This window comes from Petromyzon marinus, chromosome 2, assembly GCF_048934315.1.
Source record: "Petromyzon marinus isolate PM22_M1 ecotype Great Lakes invasive population chromosome 2, UKy_Petmar_22M1.pri1.0, whole genome shotgun sequence".
Taxonomy (NCBI): domain Eukaryota; kingdom Metazoa; phylum Chordata; class Hyperoartia; order Petromyzontiformes; family Petromyzontidae; genus Petromyzon; species Petromyzon marinus.
Genome location: NC_133668.1, coordinates 2372388 through 2388088, shown reverse-complemented (window position 1 = coordinate 2388088; position 15701 = coordinate 2372388). Strand labels below are relative to the sequence as shown.

Here is a 15701-nt window from a genome sequence, read left to right as displayed (position 1 = left end):
CTTTGACCCGCTCACCTGACTGAAACCCAAGCCAAAATTGTTCCGTGCTCAATTACCCCGGGGAAAAAAAAATATCACCCAGACTGGCCAGCGAAACATTAAAGTGTTTCCCTGCACGAGTCAAAGAAGGCTCTGGCCTTTTCTTTTTGTCCGCAAGGTAAAGGTTTTTTTTTATTCCGTGGCACGGCTCCACACTTTCGTTCGGGCTCTCTCCCGCAACGCTCCAAACTCCGCTCCATCTTTTAACCTCTTCCTGCCTCCGCACCTCGTTCCCCCGCTCCGTCTCCACCGATCATCGCCTCTCTTATCCTCGGCCTGGCCTAGCCGTCCCACCTGACACTCGCTACAACCCCCCAGATATTTTCTCTTTTGAATGTTCCGGCCAATCCTCTTGCTCCCCATGCCCTTAACCGACCAGAGCGTGGAGCGTTTGCTCCACAGCCTTCTCCATTGCTCTGTCACAGGGATCGTGTCGGACAATCACGACACAAGTACGCGCTAGGCAGTGTTTATCTCAAGCTAGTGTTGGAACTTTCACATACCTATGCCAGGGACCACGTTATTCATGATAAAACTTTCAAACATTTTCTTTTTTCTTACCAAGTAAGGCCAACTGAGCGACGTAGCTCTTTTGCAGAAGCGACCTGGCCACAAACGATAGCTTCACGAAGTGGCTTATCACGTGGGCATAAATAGCAGCCAAATACTCTCAACGCGCGTTGATTCGAAGTGTGGATGGAAAAACGGATGGACCCGGAGGGAAAAATTCCACGCGACCACAGGGAGAAACATGCAGACTGATGTTAGGGTTGGAATCGAACCCACGACCCTCCTGTATACCAGGCGAGGTCGCTAACACATCGCCACTTCAGCGCCATTGCACAGTCACCAAAGGTATCCGACAAAGTGATAGTCGTCTTGGGAAATCTCTCTCATCATCTCTTTGCCCAAGTTCTTACAACCTTGCTCAATGCGAGGAATGTATTACCACTCATCTATTTAGTGTTCGGTGGTGCTATTTGTTGCTGGCTGCTTGGCTTTCTGCGCATTTGGGGCTGTTCTCAGGCCCAATAGCACCGCTTAAACTATCTTCAAGTACGGAAGAAAGATCCCCGCAGTTCTGATCCGGTGGCTCATTAACCAACTCGAGCAGATTGCACACAATCTCGTCGGAGCTTGGAAGCCTAGGCAGGGTTGATCCTGGCCAAGTGCTTGGATCGGTGACCACCGTTACTAACAATTTAAACTTTGTAAATGGGCCGTCACTCCGGCCATGCCTCTTGCTCCCCGTGCCCTTAACCAATCCAAAGGCACTTCTATTCAAATTTGACTTCCTGTAACGTGAACACACTAAAATAAAAATCGTCTCTTTGCTTTTCATTTATTTGTAATCACTATTTACCTTTCTTATGTCTGTGTGTGTGTGTGTTGAATTTATTTCGCGCGGTTACCACTTTTTTTTGCGCGCGGTCACAATTGACTTTGCTCGGCCGGTGTTAGCCGCTGAGGGAGTGACGGATATCTTTCTTCATCCCGGTTTCTCCGTCCCCCCGGTACCGTTCCCGTTCTGCTTTAATGTGCACTGATGCCTACTTTATTGAGGGCAATATTGGCACGTAAAATAAAGTTTGATTGATTGATTGAGAGGCACGCGGAACCACAGACGAGCGGGAAAGGCAGCAGCCTCGCGACCAGTCGGCGACAACAATTGCCCAAGCTCTGCGATCCACTATATTGTTCATGTTGTCAGGCAAACAATGAGTGTTTACGCGTGGGAATGAAGCGGAGCACCCGGAGGAAAACCGATGTGTGCGAGGGGGCAACGCTCTATCCCATGCAGGTGGAACGGACGGAGATTATTAGGCCAAACTTGCTGTACCACCTACATCTGGAAATCCAGGGTATGCCCCCTCGATGTCCACGGGAAGGAAGTTTCACAACGAGCGTGGGGATCCACCATCCCTCGCGACCCCCACGGTGCTCGATTACAGGCATGCGCCACTACTGACTGCCCGGCGATAGGCTGTGGGGCGACGTGGCAAGAATCTAAAGGCAGTGCAAGCAAAGTCCACTGTTGTACTGCACTTCTATTGCTCCCCCAACTTCACCAACTTGCACCGATCGGCGTGGTGGAGTACGGTTAAATACCCCGCAGGACCCAAGACGGCGTGGGGAGGCCCTCATCCAGCAGTGGATTGACAAAGGGCTGCACAGTGGACATAATGTGTACATAACCTGGTGGTAACTTGAAATAAAGAAGATATATTTATAAACCAGCTATAAGTTTGCATATTTTGCATAATTATAAAATGTTTGACCACAGCCTAGTGTTTTTTGAACTCCTCAGAGGGGATTTATTTTTCTCTCTCAAAACTTTGCTAATTTGCCTCGACTTATTCGTTAATTACCAAGCAACATTAATGATGCATGATGTCATTAAACAAAATGCGAACCATTCAGTCCCAAAAAAATGATCACAGCCAAGTAATAATTACGGTTCCACGTCCCTAAAAATCATGGGGTCCTGTTGTTTATATATTATTTATTAAGCTAGCTTACCTAGCAGAGCCTCACAGAGTCTCGAGGGCCTTTTTCAGGAGGGTCCTGCCGAGTGTTCGCAGTATGGGGGGCGAAGTTGCTGCTACGTCGTAATCCCAAATGAGTCAGTTGCAGGTCATTCTTCAGCATAGCACACCTGTCAACTCCTTATCAGTGCCCGACCTTATTACAAACCAATTCGGACCTTTCTTGGTCACCCCGTGCCCCATATAAATCTCAACGTTCATCCTACAAGACCCGTACTGAAACGGCTGTACGCCGTATGGACCTGCAAACTCAATTTCCCCGTAGAAGAATACGCGGTAAACCGCATGGGTTGACAGGTATGGTATAGGGATATAGGGATGCTACGAGAGGAAACCGGACACTCCAGAGGATTTCCACGCAGACTCGGGGGAGAACATACAGACTCCACGAGGGAAGACGCCCAGGTCAGGAAGAATTTAAACCCAGGCTTCTGCTTGCTGTGAGGCACAAATGTTACCATTGCACCAACCTGCCAACATTACCAAACACGCAGCACAACATAAAACACAACGATCCGTTACTTGACACGGAGATGAAAACAGACCACATCGAGAGACACAATTTTTGCAAGGGCGACCAGGGTAAAACGAATTGTACCGCAGACGATCATTCTTTATCATAATTATATGAATCAGGATTTTTTTTAAATGCATGTTTAGAAAAAAAAAAGCAATTCCCCCCCCCCCCCCCAGAGCAAACCATGTATGTAGTAATTGGGTAATGGCATGTTTAGCACTTCACCGATATCCAAAGGGTCAACAAAAGAAAATAAAGCAGCCAAAAGCGATGAATGATGTGTTTTTGTGCCGTGAAAGGGAGAGATTGTTTGTAGCTGCATTGGTGTGAGAGTAATGTTGATTAATGCTCCGATGAATCCTTCACAGTGGGCATTTCGTATTTTTTTTTACATTGTCTGTTAACCTTACTTAACATATCAGTATTACGACCATTCGTAATTACGGTATATGTATTGATGTACGCGCTAATTTAATAAACAGCAATGTGCGCATTGTGGTAGGGACACTCGTGAGAAGCTAAGATCAAGCGTATGGGTTGAAATGAGGCACGTTTATATTTGCCATGCAGGTGATGTTATTATAAACACGCAGGACCTGATTGCTACGAGCCAGTTTTTCTGAAAATAATTACAATGTAATTCTCTTCCACCCAACATTACCATAAACTATCCATCTGTGTGTGTGTGTATGTGTACAGCCCATTGTCAATTCAGATGAGCCTCCTCACTGCCGTGCTGGTGGTAGGGGTTATATTACCATACTTCACCGCCCTGGTCGGTGTGGTTTGGTGAAGGTGCATAGACGTGGAAGTAGAGTACAATATGGGGTGTTTTAAAAACAGATGGCCCCGATTTGAAATCGCTATATCTCTGCAGCTACGAACCACTTGAAAGGGCGCGGCATAGAGTTTCAAATGATTACCGCAAGATGCCTCTCCCAGCGCACAAACAGCCCCTAGCCTCAGTCATTCGCAAGACAACGCTGCCTCAACGTTGGATTGGTCGCACGGCACCCTAAGACTTGGCGCTACACTCTTGGCCCCCAAGATCCCCAGACATCACCACACCCTGCGACTTTTTCTCGTGGGGATACGTAAAAGACCCGTGGTGTTTTTGTGCCACCATTAGCGACTAATCTGGATGACCTCAAAAACAGAATCACGGCAGCGGTGGCTTCAGTGGAAGAAGACACTTTGAGAGGCGTTTGGGACGAATTCAGCAGGTGGAGGGCACATAGAGCATTTACAAAAAACGGTTAATAAAACTTGATAACTCATTAAATCGTTTGTAACTTTTGTAACATGTTGCCATCGTGAAATATACTGCTTTGAAATTGGGTCCATCTTTTTTAAACACCCTAATAGATGCCACTGCACTGACCACCACGTCGCCCCGCAGCAGCCTGTAGCGAACCTGCAGTGCCCGGTGCAGGCTTCACGCCGCTTAGCTTCTGAGATTTGATGACATCGGACGCATTCTGGGCACTATTAGCCCTTCTGCTAATAGTGCTTGGCCTCTGCTAATAGTGCACGTAAATTAAACCCATTTGAGGCAGTAGGTAGAACTTTAACTACCGCTGCTAATTTTTCAGAGGACTCGGAGAAAAATCCACGCGTCCACGGACATGCAAAATCCAAGTATACAGCGAGTGTCAAGGTCGGGATCGAACTCACGACCTCCTGCATACCAGGCGAGGGAGATAACATCTCCTAGCCACCGTGGCGCCCACATATATATAGGCAAACAGTTCTACTGCTACTGACCTTGAAGCACAGAGTGGAGGTTGGTGTCAGGCAGGAAGTGATGGGATGAATTGTGACACTCTCCACACTCGAGGCCCCTCTGCTTGAGAATTGTCACAATAAGTTACCGTCTCTTCATCCTCCCGCTACCCTTCAAGTTCTATACCGCGAGGCGACGAAGCTCAGATCCACGCCATTCGTTGCCGGCAAACGAATCGGCGCTTTCCTGCCAGAGAGAGAACAACAACAAAAACCGCGCAGCTTGACGGCAAAAAATAAAAAAATAAACAAGGGGTAATGAAAAGGCTGTCGCGTTGCTCTGCGAGATACCGGGAGAAGTTAAAGGGGCCACGAAAAGAGTCGAAATTAATTTGTCGATCTGTTCCCGAATCGCGAAGCCCTCCCCGTGCGCGTTGTTGTTTCGATCGCTGTTCACAATTCTGAGGCCAACCCTTTGGTGTTGTTATTGTTGTTGTTGTAATGGCATCGTAAGGTAAACACCCGCTAGTTGTCCGCTACCGTCTGTCGCACGCCTGGCGCTTGCACTCAGTACGAGGAAGTTCATTGCAATGGTATTTTTTATTTTTTTATATTTTTTTTATATTTTTTTGTCGCCGCACACACCAGAGTTGCCCTTTTGAACTGTGACATCGATTGTTGTTGTTGTTGTTGTTGCAGTTTAGGCAAAAAAACCCATTCAACCCTCCCTCATCCCCTTCACATTTCACAAGCCTCTCACCTCAACTTCACCTCCCGTTCATCACCAGTGATCACACAGCGTGCGGTCAATGAGCGCGCACTCGCAACTGCAATGGTGGAATCAGCAGCAGCAGGAGCGGCCTTTCCGCTCAACTTAGAATAAAGGGGCATTCTTTTCACCAATACTTAAAATCGGTATTGGCTAAAGGCAACGCTTAAATGAATCAACTATCAATGCGCTCTGTGGTCTGCAGACATCACCGATGCCCTGAAGTCGCTCACGATTTGCTCTGGGTGCATCAGCAATGCCATCATCGGCTGGATAGGCGATGCAGCCGGCGGAGTGTGTGAACAGGAAGCCTCCTGTATTTCATGAATGCCACGAACAAAACGCGGGCTCTGTCTGGTGAATTCAGCTGTTGTGGAACTGGAGTCAAAACTGAGAACAATTAAATTGGAACAAACTTTAGCGCTACAAATTGAAATAGAGGCAACCGATACTATCGCAGAGGGACAGTTGACAATAATTATTGAATAATGGGACTGTTAGCCTCTTTGTATGTTGAACTGTTTTAGCACCGTACTAGCCAACTGTGCTAATCTCTGGGAATCAAACATAGAGTTTTAGGATTCCTGTTGTACTTCAGACAAGAGTTTTGCAGCTAATATTATGGCTCTTGAAAACCTAGGAGCTAAATTATATTACAAATCAGTTATACTGTATTCTCCAACAGCAGGCCATGAAGAAGCAGGACAGATGTATGAACAAATCAAACGACTTTGGAATGAGCGGGCAAAATACACTATAATACCACAATGGGTGGCTTCATTGCAAACGCTGGCAAAAGTTGGTTAGATGGAGAAGATGATTGGAACATTTTGGGCCTTCGTGTTAAGAAGGAGAGAGGGGGGTGTTTATTCGCAGCCAGCGGGGACGTATAGATTACGAACACCTTTAAATGAAACACAAACACACCTCCACTCCCCGGGCATATCATTATTATGTTTTTTTACATTCTTGCAAATAATGTATTATACGCGCGGGTTCGCAAATGTACTTCGAGATACACAGCACGACTGCACAGGCACTGGGTCCACCTGATTGTACGTATGTATATCATAATATAGGGTTTTTTTAAGTTAGATCGCGTAAATATATAAATGTGTCGTTAAACCCGCCACCAGCCGACACAGCCAATTAGTAAGTTTTGTCACGTAAACAGAACGTGGCCAATTCGTCACTAGTACAGCACACCGGTGTGTTGGAGAGCAAATCCACAACATTTACAATCTGAATACGACGTTTCGCTAATAATTACAACTAGCATCATCAGGCGGACAGCCAGATGTGTGTATATATCGATACGTATATATACACACACACACGTATATGTTGAACGTCTTTCACACCGTACGTCGCCAACCGCGCTGCTAAACGGAGGTGCGAGAGAGGAACGAGAGCGAGCGAGCGCCGTCCCGGGACGGGATGAGGAGCTGTTATTCTTGGAGGAGCAGCGGCAGGAGGAGGAGGAGGCAGGCAGGCAGGCAGGGAAGCACACTGGGCACCCGCGCTCCATTCACGTGGCTCCCTATCGCCCGGTGAGATCTGAGGGTCACTCCGAGGCTGGAATTTCCGTGCAGGTGGCGAGACTCGGAGAACAGAGGCTGACCCCGCCGCACCGCGAGACGTTAAAACCCTGCCAGGCAACGAGCTCCGCTTATGAGAGAGTGTGCAAAGGAAGAAAAAAAAACTCCGTTCTTTGTCTCCACGGTAAAAAAAATATATATATATAAGCTGCGTTCAAGTCCATGGGCCTATTGACTCTCCAGATCAACAAACCAGAGCAGCAGCGTTTGCACAAGCAAACAAACTTACTCGGCTCCAGTGTTCAACTTTCTCGGTCTCGTCAGCAGAGTGAGGCAGCATGCTAAACTAACGCTGTCGGGTTATCGTATGCCATTGGCAAGAGCACGTGATTAAAGCGATGGGACCCCAATATGATTTTTCAAGGTAGTGTTAGAGGAAGATGTCCAGGGTGTTCTGTGACAACTACTCATTAGAACTATGTTTGCAATCGCTGCTTGTCCGTGAGAATTGTAATTCGCACGTCATGCAGCGCTGCAGTCATTATTTACCGTGTGCTTTAAATTGTCAGTGGCAGTGTCAACACTCACGGGATAGAGTCACAGGGCGAATGCCATCTCAGCTCATTGAGTTCGCGAGCCGAATGTGTCTCTGTGTTGTCTCTCTCTGCTTGTGCGTCTGTCTGTGTGTCTCCGTATCTGTGTTTTGTCTCTCTCTCAAATTTAGTTCTACCTGATGACGGTTGCTTGTGTTGCAATCGAAACGTCGTATTCTATTATTTAATTTATTTTCTTTCTACGTGACTTCACCGAAAGAACCAAAGAGTAATTCCTGCAGTCGCGAAAGCTTCAAATCAAGTTTGTTTAGAGACGGCTTTAAAATGCGGCTTTGTATACGCTTTCATTTGAACGTGTCGTGCAGAGAAAAAAAGAAAGCCATCGAGGAAAGTGCATTAATCATCGCGCGGGCAATCGATATACCCTCTTCCTAGATCCCTGCCTCTCTGGAGTCCTGTCGCTGGAAGTCGTGGTGGTGGGGAAAGGTTGCGTTTGGTGCTGGGAAGACACTGCTATCAGAGCTAATCGATGCGCCCAGAGAAAGAGAGAGAGAGTGCTCTGTCCGCCCTCTCTCATCCGGTTGTTAATCTGCTCCACTTAATTTCCAACGGCATGTTTTTTTTTCCAGTTGCACATCGCACAAAAAAAGTTCACTGAATCATCCACTTACGGCCTATTTAAAACAAGTCAATAAATCACGAGTGGTATAAACGCAGCCACAACGGAAGGTTTACGCTTTGCTTGTCCGATTGCTTTATGCATCCCTATTAGGCACCGGAGCTACAAATCGTTAGGGGCCCTCAAAAAAGTTGCCGGGCGAAATGCCCGAATTTCTTCTTCTTTCTTTGAACACAAAACCCAGCCCACAGCTGGCGTCTATCTATATGCACCGGTGTGTGTGTGTGTGCCTGTGTATGCGCGCTCGTGTGATCCACGACGAGGCCAGGAACTCCCTTTTGTTGATCCTTGTCGTTTTCCACAGGGGGCCAGGAGGTGGCGTTCTGGGATGCCATTGCTCCACACCACAGGTAATTTATTTTGGCAGCGCTACGTTAAAACATCCTCCACACACTGTGGACGGTTTACACGCGGAGCAAACGGGGGCCAATTCGACTCCGGTGCTCGCAAATAAGCGCCTCGCCTGTGCAGTGTGCACTATACTCTTTGGCTCTATTGGGTAAAGTCACGTAGGTGAAACTAAAATAACAAAAAATCACGACATTTCGGCCACAAAACAAGCGGCCTTCATCAGGTGAAGGGACGAGACTGTCTGGAGGACAGCGCTGGAGTAGGAGAACGTCTTTCGCACCGTGCTTAGACAACCGTGCTGAAGACGCTCACTGCATCGCGTGCTTTCACACGCGCTTCTGCGGCCGTCTGGAACGCCCTTTCTTCCGATATTAGGAAGCCACTGGAGCTATGCACTTTAAAATCTAGTGAAAACTGATCTTTTTTAGAACTGCTTTTTGTGTTTAGTTTGTTAGTCCTTCCCCCGGACCTCCGATAAGCCCAGATGGCTACGTATTGTGCGAAAGACGTTCAACTTACATCCATCTCCTTTGCTACTTCATATTCGATATATATATCGATGACCATTCACAAGGATATGAAAATGCCCTCCTCTTGCAGGCGTGGTATTTAGTAATGACCCCACTGCATTGAATCGGTTAAAATTCCCTGTGCTGGCAAGGCAGTCTGTTTATACAAAGCAACCACCGTCAAATACCTCGCTTGTTAGTTGTGCAATATTCCTTAATTATCCTGTAACTCGTTCTCTGCAACATCAACGGTGTAGTGCTTTACTACCTTGATTGATGGCCCTAAGTCAAAGATGGAAATGTCACGTTCCTACACTGGGGGCAATTTCTCTCCGTATAACAAATACTTATGACTTTAGAAAAAAAGTGGAATTAATGTTACCCACCCCAGAGGGATGATGGGATGAGTCAAAAACCCCTATAAGGAGGACACGATGCCTGAAAGTATGTCTACCGCAGAGATGGAGCGATGAAATGAAGTGCTCGATGGATTGTTGGATCACAGGGCCGTGAGGGATGGTGGTGGCTTAGGGGAGACCTTATCCAGCAGTGGATTTATCATGGCTATGAATAATGATGATGATAGTCTTTAATTCTACAAAGTAGATCACTACAACTGCGTAGTGTCTGGTATAAATGCAAACAGACTCATTTTGTTCAGTCAGAAACTGGTAGTGATGCTGTCACTCATGAATTACAAAAAAATGTGTTTAAATCTCACGGGTGTGCTCTTACCGCCGTAGTTTATAGACAGTAAAGCGACATACAACGTATATGACCACATTGAAAATCCTTAACGTGTTACGCACGAACATGCAATTCGATCAACTGCAGCTTTAACAACGTTCATTGGAAAATATTTGCCAAATAAATACTCATGCGAGCACGAGAGAAAACCACAAACAAAACACCGAAATGATGAACGAAGCAAAGTGCCGACTACACCGATCATCTTCTCGTTTCCTCTGATCGTAAGACAAGAGAGAGAGAGCGCGCGCGCGCGCGCGAGAGAGGGACGGCCGTTGCGATGACACCACGACGCATCACTTAACGGGGCAGCGCCCATAGTTCGTCAGTTCGGTGAAAGCAACAGAGCGGTCAGCGACGAACGCAGGGTAGCGATGTGGATCTGTGTTCCTGTCCCACGCTCCGTTTGATTAACGAGCGTGAAGCCCGGCGGCAGACTCGCATTTTAAGAACGCGTAAACCAACGTCACCCGCGAGTCGCGATTGCCGCCGAAATGTCTCGGGGAAAGATGAAATGACGATTTTTGTTTGCGGGCAAATTGCCCATCTGCGCTAACAGAGAGACAAGCTTACAACTATTGATGTCTCTTCGCGTTGGGGGGGGGGGGACGCTGCATTCTCTTCACGCTTTAATTCTTCCACGAATACATATGTGCAGGAAGAAGAAGTAGAAGAAGAAGAGCGGAAGGAAGAAGACGACAATCTTTCGAAGTTTGGCAGCCGTGCATTTATTTTGTTCGCAGTGATTTGAGCGAGTAAATTGAAGCCCACTCAGGGCCTTGTCTGTGCCGTTTCACTCTTTGCCCGTGACGATGTACGCCGAGAATTCCCGAGTAACAGCAACAATAAAACACGCCGCTCAACATCGTCGAGGTTTGTACTAAGAAAATAAAACAAAACAAGTTAATGGCCCACGCCCAAACCTACACGGGGGCGGTCGTCAAGCGCCAACGTTTTTTGGGTGGAGCGGACGCGACGATCAGCACAGGCAGCATGCAGCAGCACCGGCGAACTGGCTTTTGTTGTTGTTGTTGTTAAATTGTTTAGTTATTCGACAAGAGCCCCGTAAAAGGCACGAACCGTAATACGGCAAAGGCACCGCGGGCAAGTTCGAAGTCGGTGCCCCTCGGTTCTGGCAAGATTGGGGGCTTACGTGGGAACTTCGAGCGGCAACGTAGGGGGACACAACGACTGCGAGCGGGGTTGTGAAGGCTTTTGCGTGGAGAAGGGAAGGCCTAGAAAATAAATGAACACAAAAATGGGGGGGGGGGGGTTTAGGGGTGAATTCAACCGCAACTTAAATTTGGCAGCAACTTCCACACGTTTGCTACTCGTGCCACATGGACGAAACATGCGAACACCGCCACGCTTGCTACGTGGCCCATGTTGTTGTTGTTGAGTCGTTAGCGGCTAGTGGTGCCACCCAGCCCGTGTGTGTCTGTACGCGCTGCCGTGGTCTGCGCAGAGTCCCGTCGCTGCAGCCCTCCCCGTAACACCGGGGCTTCTGTTGCAGCACAGGTCATGCTGTTCTCAGCCACGGCTCTGTTTTCACAAGTATCGGATGACGATGCCAAGGCGCTCACCTACGCAAGTCAATACGGCCACGCTTATCCCGTCCGAGCTCTGATTGCATCTGTTTTTGATGTACTTGGCTCGGCGTGCGAGTCATCAGTCGGACGCAACAGTGGCGACTCAGCTGGAAAGTTCTGTTGGTAGTAGGTTTTTTTGTTGCGATTGAGCCGTTTTCAATAATTCACGTTCAGACAGATCGTTCCAAAGGCCTTGTTGTTTATTTTTCTTCCCTACATTCGGGAGGGCAAATGCACAATTTGGCTGTGGCTAATGTAGCATGTAATGAAAACGTGTGTGAGATTTGAAATAGAATACATTAACCATGATGTCATTGGTAAATGTACGTCGCCCACACCTTTTAACCCAAGCGAGAGAAAAAACACAAAAACAAACGCCCGGTAATCCTAGGACAAGTTGGCATTGGCCAAGGGAAATGTCTGCATTTCGAGTTCCTTGGTTCGTACGACAAGTTCAGTGGAATGAAATAAACATGCTACGCGTGGGGCGTTTGGCTTTTTTGGTGCGGAGCTCCCCATCATCCTTACCCCACTCCTCCCTCGCCTGCCGCTAACCCCCTCAACGCAGCGTGTCACCATGTTGCAAAACTGCAACACGTGTTTGTACAGGCGTTTCAGACACCTGGCGTTGCAAGGAGAGTGTCTCCCGAGCAACGTTCTCAGCGGTGAGCAACTCCCCGTGCTGCCTTTTATGCCAGCGTGTGTCTCCAACAGTGGGGACCTTGTGCGCCAGCTCCTGAAACATCCTTTGTTCTAAATGTTACCACAAACGAAAAAAAACGTATTTACATGACTCATCCTATTCGTGAAGTAGAGGGCCAATATTCCAGACTTAATTTCCCATTGAGATATTCCTGATTTTACTCCACTTATCCGCGGAAAATAGTCGCATATAACTGGTAGAATAGGGCCACAGGTGAGAGGCGCTTCCGTGCAATATGCGGCTGCCGCGGATAATAGGAGTCGTGGGTAATGCATTTGCGGAAAACAGGAGTTCTGCAAATCGATAGACAACGCGTACGATCGTCATCCGAATTAATCTGCAAGAACGGCTTGCATTGGCAGGCTAATACAAACAATGATGGCACGATACGACGTACGAACAAGGGATTAAGTATGCGAGCGATGTTTTGAGGACTGGCACGTTTGCCAGCGTTCAGTCCAGGAGTGTGCCAATTGAATGCAAAAAGCTGTTTGGAGTGAGCGTGGTAGTTCTCGGTTGTTGCAGTGTGCTCGGCAGAGTCGTGCGTTCGAGTCACAGATAGACGTTTTAAAAAAAATCTGCATTATCGCAGTGTTCAATGTGATCCCCCTTAATTCGGGAATGTAAAACGTTCCCGTCGATAAGGAACAAAACATGAATTTGGCTTGTTTGCAAACTGGCAAACATCACGTTCGGACGTGAGTCGCAACAGAAGGCTCCTCTGTCTGCCCTCGTCCGCTCACACAATGGCCATGCTTTTCATACTTTTGTTGTCAAATTCACTTGGAAAGGGCTGCGGTGACAGAGCGCTTGACTGGCGAATGGAAGGTTAGTGTCCACTCAGCCCGTAATCCTTCACGGGTCCATGGAAATAGAGCGTCGCTTTGTGGGAAGTCCAACGGTCGTCATCCCATTGACGAAACCGGGTCCTGTCATGGGAACGAGGATTGTTTTTTGAGCCACCACTGCCTCAAGGCTACCAACGCTAGGATCAGCTCTAGGCCCCGTTGCTCGTCGAGCAGGGAGACGCGCACTTTTGACGTTCGATGCCACGAAGATGCCTTTCGCCCGCCTCTTTTGGCGCTTCAATAACGAGCGAATTCAATTGAAAGGCAGAGACGCAATCTCTTAGCCAACGAAAGCACCCGGCAACTCCACCATTAATGTCCATCAGTTCAAAATGACAGCATAGGCTCGTACGGTCGGTAGCCATCAACAATGCACCATTGTTACCGGTCACAACAGTGGCGGTTGGCTCTCTTTGATGGCTCGCGAGCATTCTTTGATTATCAGCTTCAGACGGCCGGGGCTAAATAAAGCGGTTTGTGTCAGTGCCGATCGTGGTCTGGCGGCCCTCACAGAAACCCTCCTCCTACGCGCGACCGACCGAGCGAGCGAGCGAGCCTGCGTCGCTGTTGGGAAGGGTGGGGAGGTTGGGGAGAAAGTTTTGTCCGTGTGTGTGTCTGTGACACGCGCCGCTGCCGATGCGGTCGAGCGCCGCTTTGCAGCAACCCCGCAGGTGTTTTAGTGGCCGTAACCCAAGCCCACAATTACAGGTGAAGTGCTTCTTACACTGATGGCTATCTCCGTGTCTCACTAATGGGCCCACCGTAAGCTGCCAGGCGAAGCATTATCCGATCCGGTAATTTCTAGTATTAGACAATAAAATAGAGACTTGCTTGTAATTGATAAATTAGGCTCGCTGGTGAAGCAGGTGTGGCGCTCACGGACGGTCGTGTCTCTCTGGGGGGATTTCAGAGGAGGCTAACGCGGGTCTCTCGCAAGACTAATTAGGGTTCACTTTGAAAAGCCATTCGTTTGCTACAAACCCAGAGGTTACCCCACCGTCATTCGAGAGGTTTTATAATCCAAGAATTCATGAATTGATAGAGGCTTTAATGGTCGAATATTATTTGCGTGAAACGTCGGCTGGTGGTAAATAAGCGTATTTATTATGGCAACAACATTTGTGACACATTTGTCGGAGAAATTAGATTGAATTGCGACGATTTTTTTCGCAAACGTTGCAAAAAATGAACACATATTGCAACCCAACAGGTGTAAATATTCAAATCGTGCCCATTAGTATTTCAAGTTGGCAACGCGAAACTGTAGAAATATGACTTTCCTGTCTTATTAAATTAGGGCAGTCTGACAAATGAAGCAAGCGAACAAGTTCGCGGCCTTTAATCTTCCTGACAGTAGCTCATCTTGCGGCGCGCTCGTCGGGAGTAAAGTGGATGAGCTCCATGATCAAAAACAACGTCATTTGTCTCCCACTGCCCACGCCGTGAGTGGCCCCTAACGCGTCGGAGCCACGGTGGCTTTAATCAATGCGAATCGCTAAAACTCAACGTTCCCGAGCGAGGGCACTGGTCCGCTCCGGAAATCTGCGTCTCCTCCTCCTGCTTGAACTCGTCTGCCACCGGGAGCCAACTTCACTTCCGCGCGCGACTCTTTTCATGGAGCCCTGGGAAGTCACAGACACGCTTTCAACGGAGCCTGCAGCCACCGTTAAACAAAAAGAAAACCACACACTGGCAAAAGCCAAAGCTAAAACAGTGCCTGTAATTAGGTGGCCATCGGAAAGGAAGCTGAAAACCTGGCAACGCTAGCGCGCGTCTTCTCTGATATGGGAATAAAACACATCCCCCCCCCCCCCAGGAATAACCGCGCATTTTCACTGTCAGCGTTTTAAAGTGCTTTAATGATATTTAGCCCTCAAGCCTATGCTGTGGTAAACTGGTAAACGTGGTATTAAACCTGTACATTTAAACGACAGTAAGAGAACTTTAATTATGAGTGGGATATATTTTCCTCCCCTATTTCAATACGCTGAATGTAAACGAGACAATAGCGCCTGGCAGATTAATACTAAGTTCCATATCGCCTTTTCATGGCAATAAATGAATGTTTCATGACACAGCATTGCGTCACACTGCTACACCACGGCAACCTCAATGCCAAACGTTCAACAACAATTAGCACAAAATCCACGTACATCAGACGGTGTCCTTAATTAATACGAGCGCACTCGCCGCACTCTTAATATCACTGCGGATTTTTGCTTGAACGTCGAAATGTTATCACCAGGTGTGTGTGTGTGTGATGAATGAGCTTGGAGATGGATGGGAAGCTCAATAAGTCATCCAGTCAGATAACCGCTCAGACTGCTCTGCGCCGAGGAAGTCTATTAGCCTTCGTCAATCCGCGGAAACTGTCCCACGCTCAGGACTGCGGCTCAAAAGAAAATAAGTTCAGTGGCGTTCCGTAATTGAAGTGGCCACCGTTAATGACGCCTCGTTGGTTATATTGAAGTGTGACGCCCGGCAACTGAAGGGTTTGCATTCGCGATTACTCCGATCGGTTTGTTCGGTAGGATGCGAATTCCGTTTCATGTTTCATTCCTAAAAATGATGTAGGCTTCTAGGTATTTGT

The 15701-nt window shown here is 47.8% G+C and overlaps 1 long non-coding RNA gene across 1 annotated transcript in view; it reads right to left on the bottom strand.

Moving 5' to 3' along the window:
• Positions 1–10860: 10860 nt before the first annotated feature.
• LOC116949607 (uncharacterized) overlaps positions 10861–15701 on the bottom strand; it is a 41230-nt gene continuing 36389 nt past the window's right edge. Inside the window, exon 3 of the long non-coding RNA XR_012942657.1 lies at positions 10861–14733. This is a non-coding gene — a long non-coding RNA (uncharacterized LOC116949607). The remainder of the gene's footprint in view (positions 14734–15701) is intronic.